Genomic DNA, 25,748 nt, shown 5'->3' with positions numbered 1-25,748 from the left:
CCTCACCCTTGAGCGTGCTCTTCTACACAAACAGAACACAAGACTGAAACTGTCGCATTAAGCTCAGTTTCTGAAGGAACTCGACAAACTGCTCTTCTGGTTTCACATGAAATAGGACTTTGAAAACAACATCTTATTCGTGAGAATATACGGAATAAAATTACACTGCTGTCTTCAATGCCTGAAGAGGTTAGACTGCTCTGTCTATCCGACTTTGGATCATTTGTTTTCTAAGTACACAGAAAGGTGGGTTTATGTCCAACTGGTTTGCCCCTCAGTAGAGATTCCCAGATCAGATACCAAAGGTTGATCAGTCATTTGATAAAGTGATTTTTCTGGATTTTCCTTTCTGCTTACACAATCACTTAACCAAAAAATCAAGTCCAATCATGCAACTCTTGAGGCAGGTCTGCTGCCCTGACCACGATCCAGTCCCAGGGAGGGACTACCGTGTGTTAAGATCATTTACGGACTCTTTTCTCTACAATGGCTGGTTCTTTTCCTTTCCTTTTCCTTGAACATTTCCTTCTTCTAACTCTAGAGCAGCCTCTATGCCACCGTCCCATACTGAGACAATCCTACTCTGAAGACTTAGAAATATTTTTTACTTATTCCTGGTGCTTAAGACACTAGCATGTCTGTTTGTTTTCCCCTTTAGTTTTTACATAATTATTTTACTCTAAGACAATAGAAATTCTGAGAAGAAATCCAACTCATCCCTCCTCTATCTTTACCACCACTTTTCCTATCTTATCAGCACGAGCCTTGTGCCCACTGTCTCGTAGGGACCCTAATACTTACTGCCTTCTTAATACTGTTCTTCTTATGGGGTATCCTTCCTTTGACGCTTAGCTTTCCTGAAAGAGTCGTCTACCCTGCATGCCTTCACTCCCACATGGTCCAAGCCCTTCATCCTCACTGCCTTCCTGCCATCCTGCCCTCTGCATGCAATAAGTCCCTGCAACCGTCATCCATGGCATCCTTGAGGGTGAAACCCGAAGCCATCACGACAACTTGCCTCTGCTGCATTCACAATGGTCCATCACCTCTCTCCCCTCAGACCCTCTAGCAGGGGGACCCTGGTCATCTCGGTTCACCTCCTTCACGGTTCAGCACACCTCCTCTGCTTATTGCTGCCGAGGTCTCACCACTGGGCCTCACACGTTGTTTTCACTCTGCTTCTCTCTGGATGGGTTCCTCTGCTCCCACGTAGATCTGGGGCAAGCCTTCTGCCCCCGACTCTCCATGAATGTGGTGGGGCAACTAAGCCCACGTGCTGCAATTAAAACCTGTGCAGCCAAAAACCCAAAACACAACAAGCAAAAAACCGAGAAAAAATACCTCCACCAACTCCCTGTTGCTTACACAATAAAATGAAATGACTTGGTTGGTGAGTCAAGACCCATGCGCTCTTCTCAGATTCTCTCCTGTTATCTGCACCCAGAGTCACGCTCACTGCTCACTCTTCCCTCTAGTTCACGTCTCCTCATGACTTGGGGCTTGTAAAACCTGCCCCCCACCCAGAATGCTCTTCCTCCTTCTCTTTTCATCAACATCCTTCAGGACTGCTCCTCCCCGGACAGAGAATCTTTCCCCCATTCACTGACCCTAAAACTACTATTATTATGCTCATCATGGGCTTCCCTAGTGGCTCAGAGGTTAAAGCATCTGCCTCCAATGTGGGAGACCTGGGCTCGATCCCTGGGTTGGGAAGATCCCCTGGAGAAGGAAATGGTAACCCACTCCAGTATTCTTGCCTGGAGAATCCCATGGACGGAGGAGCCTGGTAGGCTATAGTCCTCGGGGTCACAGAGTCAGACACGACTGAGCGACTTCACTTTCTTTCTTTCTATGCTCATCACATAGGATCACCATAGTGCACCTGCCTCCTTGGACTTCCAGGCTCCCAATGGTGAAGAACTGTGGCTTATTCATTTTGGAGACCAAACCAAACATTTTGCAAAGTGGTCTGTAGAGGTCTTGCATCAGAATCACCCACCAGCTGGTTAAATATAGATTCCCCGGGCCCCATCCTTGAATTGCTGAATCAGTTTCTCTGGAGAGTGGAACCCTCCCAGGTAATTCTTATGCACATGGGCATTTGGGGACAGGGTTACAATATCCAACAAACATCTGATGAATAAAGATGTGATGAAAAGAGCTAAGATGTCTACTCCTGAAATCTGCTCTATTTCCTTCATTCCTCTGGGGTGTATTTTGGCTGGAGGCCTGTCCAGGGAATTTGGCTCAGCCATGGATCAAAGTGACCTAATGGGAACAGCTTTGCATTATTTTCTAATCAAGTCATGCAAAGCACCTATTGTCCTGTCCAAATGCCAAATTAGGTTTAGGGCCATTCAAAGCCCTGAAGATGGTTAGTCGTGATAAGGATTGAGAAATTCTTGCTCAAGTGAGAACTGGTATTGCGGGGGTGCTCTGCATTTTTAGCTCACCAAAGCCAAGTTCCTTTGCTTAAATGGGTCACAAGTACCTTCCAAGGAGTCTCACTGTCTCATTTGCTGCACTGGTAACTCTAATACCAGTTAATAGTCCTCCCTTGTAGACACTGGGTAGGTTGTGAATGAGCCTAAGAGTTTTTAGACTTCCGGTGAGGCTGATGGATTGTGAAATCACAGAGTCTCCTTTTAAATTTCTTCAGTAGATTTTGAGCCCTATCAACATGACCTTGAGCTCTGCCACAATGCACTACACCAGGCCTAACAAAGACCAAAGTATATGCATGATCTAAATGAGTACACAAAATACCCTCAACAAATGTTTGCTGAACTTACTATTTACCAAATAAATCTTACTAAAAGTATACAAAATAATTTCTTTATAACACAAGGAACATATACTCATTTTTGAACACAGAAGAAGTAAATAATTCAAAAAGGCGACATAACCAGTGTTACACTGGAAAGTGTAATTCTTTTAAATGTTTTCCATATATATGTAGGGCAATATTATAGTGTATTAGTTTATTAATTACTGTTGTTTTAACAAATTACCACAAAATTAATTGCTTAAGACAAAAACACATTTATTATCTTCTGGAAGTTAGAAGTTCAACACAGGTCTCCTGGGCTAGTCATCATGTTGGCAGGGCTGTATTCTTTTGGAAGGTTTAGGGGAGAGTCTGTTTCCTTGCCTTTTTCTGCTTCTAGAAGTTGCCCATATTCCTTGGCCCCTTCTTCCATCTTCAAAGCCAGTAACGTTGAATCTCTGTAACTGTTCTATACTTACCTCTTCCCTGACCTCAGCTGGGAAAAGTTCTCCTATTTGATTTTAAGGACTCATGTGACTAGCTTGGACTCTCATGAATAATACAGGAGTACGATTCAAGCTCAGACTCACAAAATCCCTTTTGCCATGTAAAGTAAAATAGGGCTTCCTGGATGGCTCAGTGGTAAAGAATCTGCCTGCCAAAGCAGGAGACATGAGTTTGACCCCTGGGTCAGGAAGATCCCTTGGAGGAAGAAATGGCAACCCACTCCAATATTCTTGTCTGGGCAATACCATGGACAGAAGAGCCTGGCGGGCTACAGTCCATAGAGTTGCAAAGAATTGGACATGACTTAGCGACTAAACAACAATAACAACAAAGGAACATATTCTTAGGTTCCTAGAATTAGGACAGGGACATGTTGGGGGCCATTCACACATTGAGAATGGACATCTAATGTTCAAGGAGGTTACCCAAGATCACCAAGTTTGTAAATATTAAATAGTAGTTAAATTTTTTCAAATGGCAAGAGTTTGACACAATCAGATTTTCAGTGAATGAAGATGTATGATAAAGGCACGTAAGGAAGTACAGTAGAGTCTGCATAAACATGGGACGAGCCTCCCAGGAACTGTCTACAGTTCCTCAGTCTACAGACACCAGGATCTCACCGACACCCGGCCACAGCTGCCCACAGCACCGCAGGAAGCCACTGCCTGTTTCTGGGCCTTGACACTTCTCACACCCTGTTGAGCCTCACCCAATGCCCCGCTCAGCTTCTTAATCTTAAATTCTACGGATTCATGGCTTTAGCCCACTGCCTCCTCTCCATGAATCTCTTGGTTTTTGAACCCTTCTGTCACTTGTATTTCTGTGTTTCACCTTCCTGATTCCTAAGAGAAAAGATCTGATGGAGTCCGTTGGTCACTACAGGACCCTGGACATCCCTGTCCCATAAAGGGCTCCCTTTGGCTGCTGGTCAGCTTATGGATGGCCATCTTCAAAACTGCCCCCTCCTATTTCCGTCAGCCAGGATGACAGGGTCAAATGTGATGATTTGTATGTATGTAAGGAATCACCTTGGGTCCCTTCTTTCAGAATAGGGCCATGAGCAAGTGGTCACAGAGAGACTTTTCTCCAAAGCCAAGGCTGGAATATCTTCCTTGTGGACCCCTGGGGACAGTGAATGAATGCTGGGTACATGGAATAAATCTTGCTGAATGAAAGCGTGTAAGCAGGGGCTGAACAAGGCGAAGAGAACAGTGCCCAGAACTAATACTGAATATGGACATTTCAAAAACGATTTGGGTAATTGCTTTCAGTTCTTTAAGGTCCTAATTGCTGATCTTCGACAAAGAGGCCACACAGGCTTATGAAAGTTCTAAAATTGTATCATATTTATCAGTCACCGGGACCTCAAGTTGCTCCCACAAACCACATAGGGCCTTGCGAAATAAGGCTTTGGAAAGGGGACGCTGAAGTTTCTAAATTTTCACCCTTTTGTTTCTCCATCTGCATTTGCTCTGAAAGGGGAAAGTGATCTCATTAATTTGGAAAGAATGAGTCGAAACAAGTTTCAGAAGGAGAAAACTTCTCTTGGGCGTGCCGAAGCCTGCCACCACTACCCTCCTTCCTCATGGAAGAATGCTGCTGCGGAAGTTTCAACGGAGAGTTTCCACAAAAATCTCTGAGCTGTGGTCACAGCTCAGAGATGCCAACACAAATCTCAAACACGGCCACCTCCTGACGGAGAATACAGCCTAGGCTGCCCTTTAGTCTGGACCTCGATAACCAGGGACAGAAACTGATTTCAAATTTCAATGAATTACATGTGAGGAAACGGCCATCTGACAGAGGTCTTAGCATAAATACTTTCCCCTGGTGACAGGCCTTGGGATGTCACCATGTTACACACAAGCAGGGCTTTTTCTACGTGGTTTGCTCTTTTTCCTCTCCTCTTGCGCTTTTAGAGAGAATGCCAGTGGCGTGTTGTCACCTCGATTTTCTGTACCCCATAATAATTCATTGAATTCATTCATCTTTACTCTGAAGCACACAACATTCTTCACGCAGGCAAACAAAACATATTTTTTTTTTTTTTTTTTTTTTTTGAGCAATTACCACTGTGTTAGGATCTGGGGATAAACCAGTGAGTAAATATATACTCAATATATTGTGTATATTGTTTGCTTTGTCTACAAATAATGTAAAGATAGAACTTAAATTGGCTTGAAACAATAAATGCTTGTTACCTCCCTAAGCAAGAAATCTGGGGGTAGATCAAGAAATACCTTCATGTCAGTTTTATTCTCAGGTGGTTCGTTCCCTCATAACTGCAAAGTGGCTGCAATAGCTCTAGGTAGTACCTTCTCAACCACATCCAAATGCAAATAAGCATATAAATAAATAAAGCCAAATGAAAATAGCCCCTCTTTTGGGTCCCACTCCCCAGCAGATGTGCCCTCAAGTCTTGGGAGGCAGAATTGCATCTCAAGCCTGTTCCTCAGCTGATCAAGCAGCATGACAAATGAGATGGGCATCATTTGCTTAGGCTAGTCAAATATTGCCTCTGGGGATTAGGAGAGGGCTCAGTCTTTGCTGAAGCACAGGGTTGCCCCATACACAAAGAAAATTCAGTTCTGTTAGCGGCAAGAAAGGATTAACTACTAGACAAGAAACCAAAAAGTCAGCCTTAGTGTGAAATTTCTAGATGACACATGAGGGACAGGAGAAACATTCCTCAATATACACATTTTTTGTAGGGAGTCCAAAAGACAGAGGTTCCAGTATCCACTTTGCTACTGAGCAGTTACAAGATCTTGGGTTAATCTCTTGGAACCCCAGTTTCTGCAGATGTAAAATGGGAAATCGTACGTATCTCATTGGGTTGCTCTGAGGATCAAATACGTTAGCATTTGCAAAATACCTAGCACTCTGCCAGGCCCATAGGGATTGTCCAATGAATGTCATTTCCTTCCCCAAAGTCAGGCTGCTTTCAGGCTGCTCAAATCTAAATGGCTGGGTAACTGACAAGTCAGTCAGCTTGTATTCTGATTGATAAGCACTGGGATATGAGGATTTACAGAGGCTTCTGGGTGGAGGTGTTACTATCACAATTGCTAGGAATCATTCAGTTCAGTCGTTCAGTCGTGTCTGACTCTTTGCGACCCCACGGACTGCAGCACGCCAGGTCTCCTTGTCCATCGCCAACTCCTGGAGTTTACTCAAACTCATGTCCATTGAGTTGGTGATGCCATCCAACCATCTCATCCTCTGTCTTCCCCTTCTCCTCCTGCCTTCAGTCTTTCCCAGGATCAGGGTCTCTTCCAATGGGTCAGTTCTTCATATCAGGTGGCCAAGGTATTGGAGTTTCAGCTTCAGCATCAGTCTTTCCAATGAATATTCAGGACTGATCTCCTTTAGGATGGACTGGTTGGATCTCCTTGCAGTCCAAGGGACTCTCAAGTTTTCTCTAACACTACAGTTCAAAAGCATCAATTCTTTGGTGCTCAGCTTTCCCGAAATGCTTTGATACAGCCAGTGGGTCCTTTCCAGCTTTTCTCCCTATTACTCTATCTTTCTATAGAATTGCTACTACCATCCATCTGTTGGATGTGGGGAGTGAATGAAAGGAACCAAGGTTAAGCCCAAAGGTTTGGACTCTTGCAAGTGGAGGAAAGAGTGGTCATTTTAAAAGATGAGGAAGGCTATCAGGGACATGGTGGGGTGGGACAGAGAGTTAGATTTAGGGCAGGTTAAGTTCTGGTGGTGATTTAGTTGCCAAGTTGTGTCTGACTCTTTTGTGATCCCATGGTGGGAGGGGGTAGCCCGTCAGGCTCCTCTGTCCATGGGATTTCCCAGGCAAGAACACTAGAGTGGGTGGCCATTTCCTTCTCCAGGAGATCTTCCCGACCCAGGGATTGAACCCATGTCTTGCATTCCTGGTGGATTCTTTACTGACTGAGCCACCAGAGAAGCCCAAGATAAATTCTACAAGGTTCTTAGACCCTGAGTGTAGCCACCGAGAAGCAAGTAGGATATACACAGGTGGACGCTGGGGAGAGGTCTGGAGATAGACCTTTGGGTGTCACAGGCATGAGGGTGACATTTGAAGGTGACATTTGAAGCAGTAACACTGATGAGATCACCAAGGGCGTGTGCTCAAAAAGGGAAGCAGACTGACATGTGAGTGTTGGGCATGTGAAGTGGAGAGGCTGGGAGAGGCGGGTTCCCAGCAGGGGAGGCTGAGGACGACTGACCTGAAAGTTAGCACGGGGTGTCCTGAAAGACCAGCGAGGAGCGCCCGGAGATGGGGTGAGGGGGTGTGAGGGGGTCATCTGCTGAAAGGAAAGTCCGACAGGGGCCAGGAACTGCCCACTGGAGTCAGGGATGCGGTGGCCCACGATGGCCTTGACCAAGCAGTTTCAGTCATGGGTGGGAAGGAAGGGGAAGAGAAGTTGGAGGCTGCAGGGAAGATGATTTCTTCAAGAGCTTGGCTGTAAATCAGAAGAGCAGGGTGAGAGTGCAAAGAAGGTAAAAGGTCGAGGGAGGCTTTTCTTGGTTGTTGTTAAGACAGGAGATCTAATGTGCTTCAATAGTTGACGATCTAACAGGGAGATTTTATGACACGAGGAGAGAGGAATGACTTGTTGGAGGGAGGTCTTGAAGAAGGCGAAGGGATGGGATCGAAGAAGCAATGGGGGGTGGGGGCTGGCTTCTGTCAAGAGTGTGTTAAACTTCTCTGCGGCATCGCTGCCTCAGCCTTCATGTAGTTTGGCCAAGTGGCCCGTGGGGGCCTTAAACGGACACATACAAGCCCACGCCCCAGAGAGCAGCCTGCAGAGTCACAGGCAAATGTGAGTTCCTGATCTGACTTCCCCAGCAAGCCTGCGATCAGCAGGCTCCCCTGTCTCCCAGGGCCTTCCTCCTGCATGCCCCGTTGATAAGACCCCGTGGTGCTCACCAAAACCACACTCATTTTGGTTTGAGTTGACCAATCTGGCCTTCGCCTGGGAACCCCAAGGCCCTCCCACCGTGACCCTCATAGAGGCACGTGCCCCAGGTCCCATCACTCTCTCCGCCACACCCACCCTCACCTCCCCTTGTGGCCCCTCGCACCATGCCCTGTGCTTCCTCCAGGATCCACGGTAATGAAGCAGCTTCACTGTTTCCTGCGGTCTTTTGTTGAACCTCAGTCACCATCCTGCACTCTGCGCTTCCCTTAACAAATGTTAACAAAGTCGGTAATAGCTTCTCACGATGAAGGAAGGGCAGGCGACAGGTATGGGGGTGTGAGTGGGTGCATGACCTCTGCTGACCCTTGTATTTTTTCTGTGAAATAGAAAAGAAGGTCATCAGCCAAGACTGAAGTCTGGGGAGGAGGTGATGGAGGTTTAAGGAGACAGGATAGGATGTGAGATAGTCATCTAGAAGAGTGAATGGATTAGGGAAACTGAATCCACACTGGTTGACTGCTATATCTATTTTTGTGACTGAATCCACATGTTGACTGCTATATCTATTTTTGAGCCCTGGGATCTCTCCTGAATGCAGAAGGAAATGCCAACCCACTCTAGTATTTTTGCCTGGAGAATCCCCATGGACAGAGGAGCTTGGCAGGCTCTAGTCCACTGGATCGCAAAGCGTTGGACACAACCGAAGCGACATAGCATGCATCTGTCATGAACTCCAAACTCATAAATCCAGCTACCTACTGATCACTATTCCCTGGCTTTCTCATGGGAAAATTAAAGCCATTCTCTCTCTGCCCACTTCCAGCCAGTCCTCCTGTCCTCCCCAGTTCAGGGACTTCACTGCACAGCCCCAGTTTCCAAAGCAGACTAATAAAAATCTTTGAGTAGTTCTTGAACCAGCATAGGACAATCTCTCTTATTTCCTGAGGTTGAGAACACTGGAAGAGAATCACCTTTTGGAAGGACCATTATCAGTTCAGTCTGAACATTATCTGTGAGCAATCTGGGAGTGGTGAGTAGTTCAGCTGATACACACTGGGCCACTCAGTTGTGTTCCTTATTTGTGTTTTAATGTAAATGAGTTTCAGGTCCTTCTTGAGAGAAGATTGTGGCTGGGAAACTGTGGACGGTTCTGTGCCCGGAGAGCTGGGGGCAGAGGCTTGGGGAGTAGAATGGGGAAGGGAAAGGGGAAGGAGGTGGCCCAAGGGTACCCGACTTCACTTCCTTCCCGGATCTGCGTGCAAGGCCAGGAGGCAAATTGCCCCTGGCCTTTCTGAGCCCCAGGGCTCTCAAAATGTTCAATGAAGAAGAAGAAAAAAATCTGGTTTTACAACTTTGCATTATCTGTGCTTGATTAGATTCTCACGCGAACCAGGCATCTGGATGGTTACCTTAAAATATGCATTTCTTTAAAAAGAAAACTCCCATTTGCATTTTGACCACTTTCCTTTGGTGTCGTTGCTGGGCTGGGTTCAGCCACCTCCAAACCAGAAAAGGTTTCATGGGCACAGGGAAGCTATAAGCAGGGAGGATTGCGCACTTGACTCTCAACAGAAACAGGGAGATGACCAAGCGGAAGGAAGGAAAGTCATCACTTACCGAGTGCCACCCGGGTGCCCAGGTCTGCGTGGATACGTCTCAGGGAGGTCCTCTCGGGGGCTCCGCATTTCCTCTGGTTCTCCCCCAAATCTCTGGTATCAAAGATGAGCCCAGATGGTGAACACACCTCCTGCCAAGTCACTGACATGAGTATTAGTAACAACTAATATTTACTGAGCACATAATGCACGCTAGGTGCTTCACAGGGATTCCGGCATTTAGTACTCTCAACACCTTAGGACAACCTTAGGAGAGGGTTCTCATCCATATGCTCATGTCCAGACAAAATAACTGAACCCTCGAGATGCTGACTTGTCCAAAATCAACGGTGCTGTGATTCAAACTCAGGTTCCTGAGATCATACGTTTACTAATAATTGTTATGGGATATCACCTTTTACTGAGACAGAAAAGGTATAACATTACACCGGCTCTCAGTAGAACTTGCCCCTATATTTATGTTTGATGTCTTCAAGGCCCTTAATTTTTGCTTCCTTTTTCTCCCTAAAGGCCTTATCTCTTCACTTAAGGTACCTATAGCCCTTCTTTTGGGCTTCCCAGGTGGCACTAGTGGTAAAGAATGCCAATGCGGGAGATGTGAGAGACCTGGGTTTGATCCCTGGGTTGGGAAGATCCCCTGGAGGAGGGCATGGCAACCACTCCAGTATTTTTGCCTGGAGAATCCCATGGGCAGAGGAGCCTGGCGGGCTGCAGTCCATAGGGTTGCAGAAGAGATGGACATGCCTGAGTGACTGAGTGAGCCCGCATGCACGCAGCCCTCCTATATCCTATAGCTCCCTCCACTACATATAGTCCCTTCCTCTTGAGCCTCCATCCCACGCCTCTAGGTCATCACAGAGCACCAAGCTGAGCTCCCTGTGTTATGCCTTTTTGTTTTTTACGGCTTTGGGATGTCTTGGGCTGGTGACTGGTTGGAACATCTAGGTTAAGAACCTCTCTCAAGGTTTCCTGCTTATCTGGAGAAGGTGCGCTCCAGAACCAATAACAGGAGGTGTGTTCTCTGGGTGATGTAAGTTACGGAACAGGTGCCCTGGCCTCATTCGCTCCAGGAGCTGTGATTCTGAGACTCTGAGCCTACTCTGCCTGAGCTTTCATTCATTCACCAAGAAAGCATGGCTGCCTCGACTGGCCCCAGGGATGCTCTGATCACAATGCAAAGTGGGAGACACACATTAAATAAAAAACTTCAGTGAAAAGTGGGTAGATCTCATCTCTCATTGGTCCTTTTCCTTCCTTCCTTCCTTACTTTACTGACATTGTAATTTTTCTCCCATCCTTTTGCTCCAAGTCTGCCAGATGCCATGTATCTAGAATCATCCTTCCAGCCTTTTGCCAATATCCCATCTTGGACTTTCCTGCCTCACTTTTGCTTAGTGGGTGATTATTGTTTGGTCCAGCTTGCTGCCAGCCAGAAATTCCATGACTTGTGGCCCATTTTTCCTCTGCCATTAACCTTTTGGTCATTCCAAACACACAGGATTAGGAAAAGTGTCAAGAATAGAGACCAGCTGATAATCAGGTTCAGAGTATCCATTAATTAATTCACTTATTCATTCAGCAAGCATTGCATAGTTGGTATCTGCCAAGAATTGAGATATAAAAAACAAAAACACAGTTTCTGCAGAGTTAAAAATATATCTATAAATGTCCAAAGGCAAGGACCCCATCTATCTTCTTCGTGACTGTCCCTAATATTTAACTCCTTAGCACAGGGCGGGAACTCAACAAATGCTTGTGACTAAAACAATGAATTCATATTTTGGCTGAAAAGACAGATATATAAAGGACAGTAATAAAGTGGGATGATCATTTATTTAATAAATGTTGATTGACTATCTCCTAAGTGCTGAATATCTCCTAATATGACAAAGAAGACAGATGCAGTCCTTGACCTTTTGAGTCTTACAGTTAAAAATTTGCACCAATAAGTATTAGAGTTGTGATAAATAATGTGAAGAAGTGCAAGGTCACAATATGATGAGTACTGTTTTGTCATTTATTTTTTATTTACTTATTTACTTTATTTATTTGGCTGTGTTGGATCTTACTTGCAGCATGCGGGATCTTTAGTTGGGGCATGCGAACTCTTAGTGGCAGCAAGTGGGATCTAGTCCCCTGACCAGGGATCGAACCTGGGGCCCCTGCTTTGGGAATGTGGAGTCTCAGCCACTGGATCACTGGAGAAGTCCCTGACATGACTACCATTAATGTGTGTTATTATTGACTAATGCCTAAGGAAGACAGGCCAGCTTCACCCTTTAGATTTAAATATTTCCATATACTTACTTGCATAACCTCCAAGCAAGGCTAAGAGTCCCTGGCTGGAACTCTCAACTTGCCCATTATTTCCTAGTCTTTCCTCAACTTGTCCGCTCACTACCTGCTTCACAGAGGCAGAGAGTCTGAGCGCTCGCTCTCTGCATAAATAAAATATGGTGGAACTTGGGGACAGAGAGGAAGGGAGCTTTAAGAGTAGCTTAACTGAGTTAACTGATCTTTACAAATGTCCTGAGCCAGAGGGAAACAAGTAATCCCATCATGAGCCTTAGCATCTTAGCTACTCACAGTATGACAGGGCTCACATCCACTTGGGCGTATGAGTTTTCTTTATAGAAGAGCATGAGATATAAAAGCCACAGAAAATTGCCTGAAAAAAAAAATGCATTAAATGGATTCTTGGCAAAAGACTGAAAAATGTCCCAGGCCGATGGAGCAAGTTATTTTTAGACAGTTTTGTCCTAAAATATGTTGATGTCTCTGTGAATGAGTTCATAACACATGATAAAAACTCCTTTGGCCTGATCCTTATTAAAAAAAAAAAAAAAAAACCTCCACTTTTCCTTTTATTACATAATAAAATAAAAAAGCTGTCTCCCAGTGCCGTCTCTTGGAAACAATCCTCAGCTGAAATGCCTTTTTTCTGCTTCCATCTTTATGTTCACCTTCATATGAGCTCCCTTCCTTCTTGTTTTTCTTCTGGGGTATGCCCTACTTTTGTAACCTAAAGACATTAAAAGCAATTTAAACTGTTTACACCACCATTCATGTAGTATTTTAGTTGTCCCCGTTTTTAACCCATGAGCTCAACCTCGTGACTCAGCAGATTTCCTACATTTCAGCCCTCCGCTCTTTTTCTAATGAAAACGTTGAGGACCAACACTTTACATGGCATTGCAAGGGTGGGATTAAAGTCACTGGTAGTTACAGAGATCTGACTTTGTGATAAGAGGCTGGCCAGTGATTAGAAGACTTCACCTACTTGGTCTTAAAGTGGAATTAGTCCAGATGGTGCCAATGGGAATTAAGAGCTGCATGGTCCTGGAGCAAACACAATGCCTGTCTTATGGATGCTCTTAATCTCAGAGGTAAATGAGGGACATAGGGCTTTCGGAGGTCTGGCCACACATTCCGTGGTGATTATAGTACCAAATACTCAGGATTCAAAGTGACTGGTTATCAGATACTAGAAACATCTTCTAAATCATTAAAAGATTTAACGTCTGCTTGATGGTCCCATGGATTAAAACTAATGAGTTTTAAAGTCATTTACTATATTTCTGAGGTTGTATCTACAGAAGTTTTCAATAATCTTGGTCAGTTTAGTCGCTAAGTCATGCCAGGCTTTTTTGTGACCCCACAGACTGTAGCCCTCCAGGCTCCACTGTCCATGGGATTTCCCAGGCAAGAATACTGGAGTGGGTTGCCATTTCCTTCTCAAGGGCATCTTCCTGACCCAGGAATCAAACCTGTGTCTCCTGCATTGGCAGGCAAGTTCTTTACCACTAAGCCACCAGGGGAGCCCTTCTGCTGTGTCCATCCTAGACAAATTTCAGGAACTCTATGCACACAGGCATAGAGTTAGAGTGCTTCCTGCTTTATGTTTCTGGAAACCTAGAATTTGACCTCAGAGTTAAAGTAGATTCTCAGTATATGGATTGCATTAAAATCCAGAGGCCCTCTGTACTGACATGATCCTGCGTTTTGAATTGTTCCCTATACAATTAATTGTCTGATGACAGGAAGAATCAGTTTCCAGTCTTGAGGTGTAAACACAAATCTCTGATAAAATGCACATTGTCTGACTGAAACGTTCTTTACATTTCGATCATTCATTTCAACTTTAATGCAAATAAAGATTTTGAGAGATTGTGACCTAGAAAAAAGAGGTGAACTGGGGTTACTGGGTTGCTATGGGGTAATCATGAGGAAAGAATCGCTGAGGGTGGAAATGAATCAACCCTGTTGTTGTCGTTGTTCAGTCGCTAAGTTGTCAAACTCTTCACAACCCCATGGACTGCAGCACACCAGGCTTCTCTGTCTTTCACTATCTGCCGGAGTTTGCCCAAACTCATGTCCGTTGAATCAACCCTGACTTTGCTTAACTGGACAGTTGAGCATGGGATAGCCTTGCTCTCCATCATGAATCTAGTGCAACTCCTTCAAAAGGAGGAGCTTCCAAACTGTGCCGTAGCTAGGAAGAGAATCCAAGGCCAGCGCCCATTTCTAGAGGCCCCATCTATGGGCATCACCAGTTTATGTCAGTGTGGGCAAATCAAAACGACCTCTTTTCAGAAATCTTAGGTCTTTGCATCCATCACTTATTCTTCATGGCTAACTTTCTTGCTTCTGGTTATATTAACTCTCGAGGAGGAGTGATGCAAAAACTTCTTGTCAAGTCATAGAGTTTGCATGTAGAGTTTTCTTTTCTTGTGATGTCTTTGTCTGGTTTTGCTATCAGGGTAATGCTGGCTTTAGTACAGTAAGTTGGAAAGTGTCCCCTTACGTTTTCTTTTTCGGGAAAATTTATGAAGGATAGGTCTTCTTTTTTAAACATTTGCTAGAATGTACCAGTGACAACACTGGACCTGGGCCTCTCCTTCTGGAATGTTTTTTGATAACTACAGTGTAGAGAAAAAGGAAGTAGATTAGTGGTTGTTTGATGACCATCAGCTTGTGACTGATTGCCTAGTAACTGCTAAGGGGCTGAGGGGGACAAAAATATGCTAAAATCAGCTTGTGGTAATGGTTGCACAACTGTCTGAATACACTAAAACACTGAACTGTTCACTTCGAGTCAGTGAACTCTATGGTATGTGAATTATATTTTAGCAAAAAAGCTGTTTAAAAAACAAGTATTGATTCTGTTCATCATTTCTACTGCTTCTGTTTTCAGTATATTATTAATTTCTGCTTTTTTTCTTTCTTTTAAATTTCATTAGGTTTATCCTTCTTTTCTAGCATAAGATGTAAATTTAATTCACTCATTTTTAATTGGTTTACTTAAAGTTACATATTAACCTTTGTCAACATTCTAGCTACATTTAACAATTTTTTAAAGTAATACTTCTATTCTGTCGCAAATATTTTATAATTGTCATATATTTCTATGCCTCTAAAATGACAACTGCCAAATACATAAAATATATGAATATTTTGCAAAGTCTATTGTGATTTCTGGTTTTCCCCATGAATTATTTAGGAGCACATGTAAAAGCTTTTAAAGTATGTGTTTGTGTTTATTATCTTTTGATGGATTTTTATTTTTACTATTATGTAGGACTCAATAGGACTTCCCTGGTGGCTCAGATGGTAAAGTGTACGTCTACAATGCGGGCGACGCAGGTTCGGCCCCTGGGTCGGGAAGATCCCCTGGAGAAGGAAATGGCAATCAAATTTATTTTTATTAGTGTTGTTGTGCCTGAAAGTTTGTTTTGCCTTATATTGATATTGTTATTCAAAATTTCTTTGGTTATCAATTGACTGATACCACTTTTCTCGTAATTTTTGATCTTCTGTGTGATTGTGTTTTCGATTTTGCTTAGGGTTTCTTCAAATAGCAAGTAGCTGTTAATCTCTGTCATTTATTAGACAAATTTATTCCATTTTCATTGCTATAATCACTGATATATTTGAACTTATTTCTACCACTTTTTTTTTTTTTACCATTTTTATTAGATTTAAATATACATATATATATCTTCATTCTTCCATGTTCTTTTTGGACAAAGTTGTGTTTTTGTTATTTTTATTGTTGCCATTGTTCTCTTAAGTACTATCCATGCATCTTTTTTTCTCTAGTATGCCGGTTTGGAAGTATTTATATTATTTTAACTTTATTACTTCTATTATTTTAACTACCATCTCCAATCTTTGACTATGATATTTTTACCAAAGTCTAAATTTAGTCAAGAAATTTTGGAATCTTACAAACTTCCTGGGCATATTTAACTACTCATTAAACAACCACTTCCTGGAGATTTTAAACTTTGCCCCCAAATTGCTAAAATAGCTTTTATGATAGTTGATATTACATTAAATTAATCAACCCATTTTGTGAATATGTTGTCTACCACCATTTCCTGAATCCCATGCCCTCCCTCTGGGTCCATTTTCTAAAACTTAAATACATTCTTTAATATTTGTATCCATAAGCATCAGTTGATGGTAAGCGTTCTTGTTCTTTCTTTATGAATCTAAAGCCACCTTAATTTCTCTTCTTTTTTTTTTAATGGTAGCTTGTCTGGGTATGAAAGTTTAGGCTGAGATAATGTCACTTAGCGTTTTAAGGATATTATTCTTGTATCTCCTGGTATCTACAGTTGCTGTCAATTTGTCAGTCCTTTGTGAGTGGCCCGCCTTTCCACACTAGTGGTGGTAAGATGTTCCCCTCCCTTTGTCCTCCGTGATTCCTATTCTCACTCTATTTGTTACTTTGTAGCAATTAATATTTATTTATCCCTCTGGGTCCTTAGACTTAATTTTTACTCTGAGGACTCATGTCTTTCTTCAGTTTTGGAAAAACATTAGCAAATCTCTCTTCAAATATTGCTTTTCTACCTTTCTGGGAAATTCTACTAAATAAATTAGACATTTCCACTTACCCTCTAAGATATTTAACTGTTTTGTCATATTTCTCTTTGCCTTTCTCTGATGCAGTCTAGTAAAATCCTCAGGGCGATCTTCCAGTTCCCTGGCTCTGTACAGTCTAGTTGTTAAACAAAACGTCTTCACGTCTACATTTTTTACACTGTCTCTTTTAGATCTATCAGTTTTGTTTCATTTCTTCCTGATTTTGCTTGCCAATTCTATATTTTGTTTTTAGTGGCTGTTATTCTTTCACTTGTCTCCTTTGTCATCCTGAAAGTCTCTGTCAGGCTACTCCTGTACTTTAATTTTGTTTGGCTAAATGTATATCCTTTATATTGATTTATATTTGCTGTCTTAGCATTCTGTTCTTTGGTTTTGGTATCATGGTTTCTGGGCTCATTTTGAGAAGGAATTTTTTCTTTTTTTCCCTTCTCTGCTTATCTCTCTCTCTCCAGTTTTTACAATTGCCTCCATTTGGCTTCTTGGGGCTTGCTGACCAAAGAAGTCTTATGATACAGGTTCGGGGCCCACATACCTCAAGGATTATGGCTTCAAGTATTAAGGTTTATGGCCAGTTCCTGGAGATGAGAATGTTTTAATGTTTTACCAATTCAAAGAGGCAATATTCCCAACAATTAGCAGAGCTTTTCTCAGCCTTTATTATTATTATTGCTATAATTTTTTATATAAAGGGAAGTTCCCCCCTAGTCTCCAGCTTCAGTCCTGTTGCCACTTTGTATGAAGTAAGTTTAATTACCATAATTGCAGATGAGCAAAACTCCCAGATATGTTTGCTTGTTTCCTGCCCCAGAAGCAGGTCCAGATCTTTGTGCCACGTGCTACCGCTGACCTTGCTTTTCTGGCCTGCATACCTGGTCCATGTAGGTGTCTGTTGTGTTTGGGACCTGCTCACATCGTTCTACTTTTTTATTTATACTTTGCCTATCATTGTACATATTTGAAGGGGAAGGGATTGAGTCTACGAAGCATGTACTTACTATTATACTATTAGTGGTGATGTGTAATTCCAGGGTGAGTGGGCTTCAGTAGCTGCATCTCACAGGCTCTAAAGCAAAGGCTCAGTAGTTGCGGCACAGGGGCTGGGTTGCTCCATGGCATGTGGAACCTTCCTGGACCAGGGATTGAACCCGTATCCCCTGCATTGGCAGGCAGATTCACTGCGCCACCAGGGAAGTCCATAAACACTTTCTTAATGCTTTCTTAAACTCTGGAGCAGTTTTGTCCAATAGTAATAAAATGCAAGCCATATATATGCTTTTACATTTTCTAGCAGCTACACTAAAAATATGTTTTAAAAAAACAGGTAAAATGAAATCTCATGTTTTACTTAACCTAATATTATCATTTTAAAATAAAATCAACATAAAATTATTAACACAGGATCGTTATTCTTTTCACACCAATTCTTTGAAATCTAGCGTGTATTTTATACTTAACAGCACCTCTCAGTTTGGATTAGCCATGTTTCAAATGCTCAACAGCCACATATGGCTAGTGGCTGCCACAGTAGATGGTGCAAATTTATGGTATTTATAAGATAACAATAAATCTAATCACCACCACTACCACTTTGGACTTTTTAAACTTTTTTTTGTTCCAAGAATTTCATCGAGTAATTAACAACACAGCAAGATTTAGATGCCCTCAACAGCTGTCTGGTCCTCTATAGTACACTTGTCATCACCGTGCTGGTGTATTTGGAGAACTGTTGTTATTTGCTTTTTCTGAATCGAGGGAAGACAGTGAAAAGTCTTGTGTGGACAAATTTAATGACAGAAATGAGACCATCTTTCCACCTTGAAAAACTGGCTTATGAAAAATCAAAGTTTCGTTTTTTTCTGAGGGACAGGAAATGAGAATATATAGGGCTTTGAAATGGTCGTTACATTACTTACCTAATGAATTAAGAAGTTAAACTCCATTTACTCCCCAAAGGCACTTGAAGGTGCTAGTAAGAGTTAGAAGAGTAAAGTATGATGGAGTTTTATGAGTTTATATGGATTTTTTTTGGTTAAGATTAATTTTCAATTCCCCCCAGGCAAAGGATATTTGGCTTTTCTGAGAGGTGTCTCTAGTGGTAAAGAACCCGCCTGCCAGTGCAGGAGACATAAGAGACTTCGGTTCTATCCCTGGGTTTGGAAGATCCCCTGGAGGAGAGCATGGCAATCCACTCTAGTATTCTTGCCTCGAAAATCCCATGGACAGAGGAGCCTGGCGGGCTACAGTCCATGGGGTCGCAAAGAGTTGGACATGCCTGAGTGACTGAGCACACACACCGGGTATCCTAACAATGGTTTTGAGAGGCTCTTTACAGTATGACGTCCCAGGTATTTCAGGCAGCGAGGTAGGTCTGACCTCCTTGCCCCAGTGTGGGCATTAACAAACTTTGCTATTTCTCGGGGAAAGAAATCCTTTCAAAGTACTTGGTTACGTGGTTAGATCACTTGGTTTCCAAACCATGGGACGAACTTCTCTCAAGATCTCGAAATCACACTTTATAGAATTGTTTATTTTTACAGCTTAGAAACATCGAGAGTTCATTAACTTCCTGATACTATGGCCGATTTTTAGACACACTCATTTGTCACATCTTTTGAAACTCCTTCCTTCACGGGGAGTGGTTTTCCCCAGGAATTCCCAAGCATGTCATATTTAATGAGCACAATACCAGGAATTACATTGGTACACAGCTCTTTTCTCTCTGGAATCTCTAAATAGTTTCCAGATTGGTGGGGGCGGGGAGGGGTTGGTTTTCAAAAGCTTCTTGCGGAGAAAAAGGGGAAGGAATTAGTTACCAGTTGAGGTAGTGGGGAGTGAGGACAGGACTGAATCCTTACCCCAGTCACTCAGTCCATCTGTGCTGTGACATTTCTGTCCTGACCGAAGGTTCCACCGAGATGAAACGCACCTATTTGGCAAAGATTCCTCTTCTGCTAGCTGGGGAGCCATTGTGCTGTCATCACAGCTGGACATGACAGGTTCCAGGAATCCAGAATCTGCTCTCAACATGATGGGAAGCACTTTTATGTCCAAGCATTAGGAATGCGTCACGTCCTACATTAGGGGGAAGCAGAATTGCCCCACCCCCAGGTCTTTCCCAGTGACCAGGATCTCCGGCTCCCTGTGGCATTTACTATTCTTTCAGGATAGTAAATGCCATATGGCAGTTCATCCTGAAGGAAGTCAGTCCTGAATATTCACAGGAAGGACTGATGTGAAGCTGAAACTTTGGCCACCTGATGCGTAGAACTGACTCATTGGAAGAGACCCTGATGCTGGGAAAGATTGAAGGCAGGAGGAGAAGGGGATGGCAGAGGATGAGATGGTTGCATGGCATCACCGACTCTATGGACATGAGTCTGAGTAAGCTCTGGGAATTGGTGATGGACAGGGAGGCCTGGCGTGCTGCCGTCCATGGGGTCGCAAAGAGTCGGATGTGACTGAGCGAGTGAACTGACTGAAGCGTGTTACACACTTGTTCGTCTTCTGCCTCTATGGACGAGCACGTAACCTCTACGAGAGCCCGAGCGTTGTCTGTTTTGTTCACAGGTGTGTTTCCTGCCCGGGCACTTAGTAGGCGCTCAGTAAACCTTTACTGGATGAAAGGACGCACTGACATGCTGGAACATGCTGCCTTCTTTCAGTGACGCGGGGTTAGGGAGGCTAGATTGAGGTTACAGCGCCGTGGTCTGTGAGCTGTGAGACCTTTAGCAAGCTCCCTGGCTTTCAGGCGTCTTGTGCATGAAACGGAGCAGCAGCATCCACCTCAGTTGACTGAGGATTTGATGATGTCAGACGCTCAACCAAGCCCAGAACCTGGCCTCCAGTAAGCACTCAACAAAGCGTGGCTATTTGGAAAAAAAACGCATTCCTGTTCCTGTGGGTCCTGACCTGGAAAGTTGTTAGAACTCAGAACCCACTCTTCAACCACAGAGTTTAAGCCTCAGGGCTAAGTCACACTCCTTCACGGATCGGGGCAAAGGCCTGGGCCTGTCATGGGTCCCACGGTCTCTAGGGTAGCAGAACACGCTTAAGGATTTTTCCGTATCGACAGTCTTCAAGAATAACCTTGTTCCATATACACGGGCCATAGGCCGGGTTGTACCTTGCCCAGTGGGGACAGCTGCTGAGAAGGGGCAGGAGCGCGTGATAACCAACAGCACGTGGCTTTCAATAGACAGAAAGATAAAAATTTGATTCAGCTCCCCCTGGCTGTGGTTTATCAAGCTGGTTTTGCTAAAAGGCGCTTTGCCCTTATTTGAACAGGGTAAGAAGTGGGTGGGTGGGCAGCAGAGAGAAAGTCTGGGGCAGGGTCCTTTCTAGACTCCCGTAGCTGGTAGCTAGTGCTGAAATAGCAGAGTCAGAGGGGCAACAGCGACTCACAGCCCAGCCCCTCATCGTCAGAAAGAGAGACACCTGGGCACTCCTGCTGCTACTCCTCCCGGACCCTCCTGGAGGAGGCATACCTCTGAAAAGCAAGTGAGTGTTAAGTGCATACTCCTATCTGCTTCTCCAAGCACAGAGAGAAGACTCGAAGGCTCATTTAAAGTAAGTGGCATTGCAAGAATGCAATATTAAGCTGATAAGCATTCCAGAAAGCTCCAGGAGTGGGCAGATGTGGGATCACTTCAAAACCAGCTAACAATATAATGTAATAAACGAGATTAAGATGTGACAAGCCCACTTCGGAACTGTTTGTAGTTCTGCGTGCGAGCTGTTGTTATCATGACTGATGCTCAGGCTTTGTTTTTCAGATTAAGAAAAGGGAGGTCAAAGGATTTCAGAGTCAGGGTGTGCAAATAAAGATTCCTATTAAAACACGTATGTGCCTGCACGGGTGTGCATGTACCCATACACGCATGCATGTGCACGCACACACATGCACATACCCTGCCTTTGCAAGGTTCTCATCCTCTCTGAGAGATCATCCTGCACACACAGTGGCCTTAGGGAACCCTAACCCTACAGACTCTACCCATTCCCAGCTCCCCTCAGCTGACCCCTGCGCAGGAACGCTAGGAATGCCCTCTCATCTACCCACATCACGGGCTCCAATCCCAGTGCCTGGAGAATTATTCCCTAGGCACTTCTCGGTGATCCACAGTCTACTGCCTCTAAATGTCTGTGACAGTTTGTGCGATCCAGTTTCTATCACTGGAAATTTGTTTCTGTAACTAGAAGAGTGGGATAAACCAGTCCCTTCACTCTGCTCCCCGCCCTGCTCACCAACCCCAACAAGGCGGGGGCTGTGTGGTGTGGTCCTTGCCCGGAGGGTCGTAAATCCTCATGCTCCCTTTTCCTCTGACGGAAGGTCTCTGAGAGGCCTCCCAAGGACAGGGACGGGACCCCAGGGACAGAAAAGCAGCATTTCAGAGCTTCTGCAGGTCGCTGGTCCTGATAGATCCAGGGTTTCTGGACCAGGGGTCCCGGGCAGCCTGAGGGTGAGTGGGGTTGGGGGTGGGGAGGATGGGTGAAGACATTTGACACTGCTCACAGCATTGATGCATGAATTCCACAGGAGAGAATTTCCCTGTGTTCGTGTTGAATGGTCATGCTGTCCTCAGATAACATGTTTGTTCCCGGATGTTGTAGTAGATCACGTGAGTTTAAAAAGCAACAGTCACTTCTGGAAGTGGTGAGTGTTCATGGTGTGTGTGTGTGCAATCAGCAAGACCCCCTTCTCCGGCCCATGTGCGAGACCCCCAAGGAGACTGTATTTCAAAGCCTCTCCCAGATCCCAGGCAGTCAAAAAATTCATTGAGCACCTAGTACAAGTCATGCTCCTTGTAAATGAATCAGTTCCCAGCCGCTGGAGGTCACAGCCTGCCAGGAAGGCAGGGCAGACAAAGGCCGAGGTGCCCAGTGAGGGGCGCGGCGGGGGCGGCTGATGGCTCCAGCCTAGATGAATAACGTGATTGCAACACTGATGTAAAAGCTAATTCTAGAAAACAACTCCTCTCTCCTGGAGTATAAACAATTTCCTGTAACTATTTTATTGAGAAATCTAATCTCATGAGTGGTTTTTTTTTTTTGTCCTTTTCCTGACTAATTTGTTTTTCTGGGTTTGGCGTGTGTGTGTGTGTGTGTGTGTGTGTGTAACTGTCACTGAGGCTGCCGTATACACAGGGCCCGCTCAGGGAAGCTTGGCAGAACCTGACCCGAGCCCCAGGTCACGGCTACCCGTCCCTAAACCCCACTGGGGCCACCACACCCCACACACACACACCATACCACACACACACACAGCCCTACACACACACCCCCCCACACACTGTACCACACACACACAGCCCTACACACACACCCCCACACACACTATACCACACACACACACACACACACACACCCACACACTATACCACACACACACACAGCCCTACACACACACCCCCACACACACTGTACCACACACACACACAGCCCTACACACACACCCCCACACACACTATACCACACACACACACACACACACACACACACACTATACCACACACACACACAGCCCTACACACACCCCCACACACACTGTACCACACACACACACAGCCCTACACACACACCCCCACACACACTGTACCACACACACACACAGCCCTACACACACCCCCACACACACACACCATACCCCCCCCCCACACACACACACACACTATACCACACACACACACAGCCCTACACACACCCCCACACACACTGTACCACACACACACACAGCCCTACACACACACCCCCACACACACTATACCACACACACACACAGCCCTACACACACTGTACCACACACACACACACACACACACACCCCACACACTGTACCACACACACACAGCCCTACACACACACCGCCACACTATACCACACACACACACACAGCCCTACACACACCCCCACACACACTGTACCACACACACACACAGCCCTACACACACACCCCCACACACACTATACCACACACACACACAGCCCTACACACATCCCCACACACACTATACCACACACACACACACACACACACACCCACACCCACACACTATACCACACACACACACAGCCCTACACACACCCCCACACACACTGTACCACACACACACACAGCCCTACACACACACCCCCACACACACTATACCACACACACACACAGCCCTACACACATCCCCACACACAATATACCACACACACACACAGCCCTACACACACCCCCACACACACTGTACCACACACACACACAGCCCTACACACCCCCCACACACACACTATACCACACACACACAGCCCTACACACACACCCCCACACACACTATACCACACACACACACAGCCCTACACACACCCCCACACACACTGTACCACACACACACACACCCACACACTATACCACACACACACACAGCCCTACACACATCCCCACACACTATACCACACACACACACAGCCCTACACACATCCCCACACACTATACCACACACACACACAGCCCTACACACATCCCCACACACTATACCACACACACACACAGCCCTACACACATCCCCACACACTATACCACACACACACACAGCCCTACACACATCCCCAAACACTATACCACACACACACACACAGCCCTACACACATCCCCACACACACTATACCACACACACACACACACACACACACATCCCCACACACACTATACCACACACACACACAGCCCTACACACATCCCCACACACTATACCACACACACACACAGCCCTACACACACACCCCCCCACACACCATACCACACACACACACAGCCCTACACACACACCCCCACACACACTATACCACACACACACACACACACACACCCACACACTATACCACACACACACACAGCCCTACACACACACCCCCCACACACCATACCACACACACACACAGCCCTACACACATACCCCCCCACACACTGTACCACACACACACAGCCCTACACACACACACCCACACACACTATACCACACACACACACAGCCCTACACACATCCCCACACACACTATACCACACACACACACAGCCCTACACACATCCCCACACACACTATACCACACACACACACAGCCCTACACACATCCCCACACACACTATACCACACACACACACACACCCACACACACCCACACACTATACCACACACACACACAGCCCTACACACACCCCCACACACACTGTACCACACACACACAGCCCTACACACACACCCCCACACACACTATACCACACACACACACAGCCCTACACACACACCCCCACACACACTATACCACACACACACACAGCCCTACACACATCCCCACACACACTATACCACACACACACACACACCCACACACACCCACACACTATACCACACACACACACAGCCCTACACACACACCCCCCCACACACCATACCACACACACACACAGCCCTACACACACACCCCCCCACACACTGTACCACACACACACAGCCCTACACACACACCCCCACACACACTATACCACACACACACACAGCCCTACACACATCCCCACACACACTATACCACACACACACACACACACATCCCCACACACACTATACCACACACACACACAGCCCTACACACATCCCCACACACACTATACCACACACACACAGCCCTACACACACACCCCCACACACACTATACCACACACACACACAGCCCTACACACACACCCCCACACACACTATACCACACACACACACAGCCCTACACACATCCCCACACACACTATACCACACACACACACACACACACATACCCACACACTATACCACACACACACACAGCCCTACACACACCCCCACACACACTGTACCACACACACACACAGCCCTACACACACACCCACACACACACTATACCACACACACACACAGCCCTACACACATCCCCACACACAATATACCACACACACACACAGCCCTACACACACACCCCCACACACACTATACCACACACACACACAGCCCTACACACATCCCCACACACACTATACCACACACACACACA

General features: G+C 45.2%; 1 long non-coding RNA gene across 1 annotated transcript in view; it reads right to left on the bottom strand.

The window, feature by feature from the left end:
• Positions 1–5,514: 5,514 nt before the first annotated feature.
• The window catches only part of LOC133059912 (uncharacterized), a 96,050-nt gene continuing 75,816 nt past the window's right edge, over positions 5,515–25,748 (bottom strand). The window contains exons 3-5 of the long non-coding RNA XR_009693650.1: positions 9,799–9,890; positions 8,345–8,557; positions 5,515–7,722 (exon numbers count right to left, since the gene is read on the bottom strand). This is a non-coding gene — a long non-coding RNA (uncharacterized LOC133059912). The remainder of the gene's footprint in view (positions 7,723–8,344; positions 8,558–9,798; positions 9,891–25,748) is intronic.

This window comes from Dama dama, chromosome 7 (assembly GCF_033118175.1).
Source record: "Dama dama isolate Ldn47 chromosome 7, ASM3311817v1, whole genome shotgun sequence".
In the NCBI taxonomy this organism is placed as follows: domain Eukaryota; kingdom Metazoa; phylum Chordata; class Mammalia; order Artiodactyla; family Cervidae; genus Dama; species Dama dama.
The sequence above is the reverse complement of the archived record's forward strand: the minus strand, read 5'-3'. Positions and strand labels throughout refer to the sequence as shown.